Consider the following 1747-nt stretch of genomic DNA (forward strand, 5'->3'; position numbering starts at 1 on the left):
ATATGTGCCCATCAGCAAGTGAAGGTCCTGAAAGCTTTACTCCATTTGCATCATCATCGTCAACTTTATTTTGAGGAGGCCACTCTCACCCAGTTGTATTTTGAGTGCCTTCCAACCTGTGGGGCTCAGCTTCTGGCATGATGTCTGACAATATTCTGGTGCTCTTCGTCATGTTTCAATATTCAATATTCTGGTGCTGACTGTGTTCCACTGTTTTTCATAAGGTTTTCAGTGACTAAATATTCAGAAGTCATCATCTTTCCTTCTTCCTAGTTTGTCTTATTCTGGAAGCTTGGCTGAAACCTGTTCACCATGGGTGACCCTGATGGTATTTAAAATAGCTTCCAGCATCACAGCACCACAGTATGACAAACTCACATATGAGTTGTGGGTACATAGGCTATCCTATACAAATCCTGGAACCTGAGATAAGGGTCTTGAATCGAGCTGAGAGACTTGCTCCAGTTGGGAGCTTGTCTTAACTTTCCATGGTTATTGTAGGGAGAGACATGCTTTCTGCTTCAGGGAACTTCCCAGACCTGGAATATGTTTGCATATCTTTTCTGGAGTTGTATCCTGAGTTTCCTAACATTTGCCCTGAGTTGCAATCCAACTTGTATCTGGCTACTCCTTTGCTGTTACTCTAATAAACCATATATATAACTGAGAGTATAAACTTTGGATTCTTGTAATTCTGTGTGACTGTTTTAGTGAATTTAGTGACCGTTTTCGTGAATTTAGTGACTATTTTAGCAAACCCTCAAGAAAAATAAAAAGGAAAAAAGATGGAGTAGTGAGAAGACAGAGGTATGCATTTAACCTTTGTCTCACAGGAACCAGCCTTATGCTGATCCTGGTTTACCATGTTGTCTTTATACATATCCGGCTCTCATTTCTGCTATTGTTAACACTTAGTTTTAAATAACACATATTTTAAGTTAGCCTAGTGATCACTCTCACTGAGCATGAGTCAGTGATACCTTAAGTGATTTTGTATGCACCTGCCTTCAGCTCTTCATCAGATATTGCATACTCCCCTGATTCAAGAATATTGCTCCAAAAATCCTTCACAGTCTGTCCTAACTCATTAATTTTCACTCTCTACTGATCATGGCCCACATCAGCACACAAATATAATTTGGCTTCTTTTATTTGATCGATTGTTATGATCATTTAGTTCTTTGGTTTTACTTATGTGGTGGATTGCATTGATTGTTTTTCTAATGTTGAATCTTCTTTGCATGCCAGGTATCGACTTCACTTGGTCATGATGTATTATTATTTTTTGTATGTTGCTGGGATCTGTTCTATATGACTTTGTTAAGCATTTTTTCACTGATGTTAATGAGGAATATTGGACTACAGATTTATTTTTTTAAGGGTACCTTTGCCTGGCTTTGATATTATGGTTATGCTTACTTCATAAAATGAATTTGGGGGTATTCCCTCCTTTTTCTACATTCTGGAATACTTTGAGTAGAATTAGTGTCAGCGCTTTTCTGAATATTTGGTAGAATTTGCCAGTGAAGCCACCTGGGTCAGGATTTCATTTTTTTTTGGTTTCTTTCTTTCTTTTTTTTATAATGGTCTGTTCAGTTTCTTCCTTCATTATTAAACTATTTAAACTTTCTACTTCAGTCTGTATTAGTTTAGGTAGGTAGTGTGTTTCTAGAAAGTTTTCCATTTCTTCTAGACTTTTCAAATCGGTTCGAGTATAGTTCATCATAGCATTCTGTTATTAACTTTC

The 1747-nt window shown here is 37.1% G+C and overlaps 1 pseudogene; it reads right to left on the reverse strand.

Annotated features, from left to right (window-relative positions):
* LOC102814638 overlaps positions 1–1747 on the reverse strand; it is a 13050-nt pseudogene that overhangs the window by 5844 nt on the left and 5459 nt on the right.

The sequence above is a fragment of the Chrysochloris asiatica genome, unplaced genomic scaffold (genome assembly GCF_000296735.1).
Source record: "Chrysochloris asiatica unplaced genomic scaffold, ChrAsi1.0 scaffold00158, whole genome shotgun sequence".
NCBI classification, from domain to species: Eukaryota; Metazoa; Chordata; class Mammalia; order Afrosoricida; family Chrysochloridae; genus Chrysochloris; species Chrysochloris asiatica.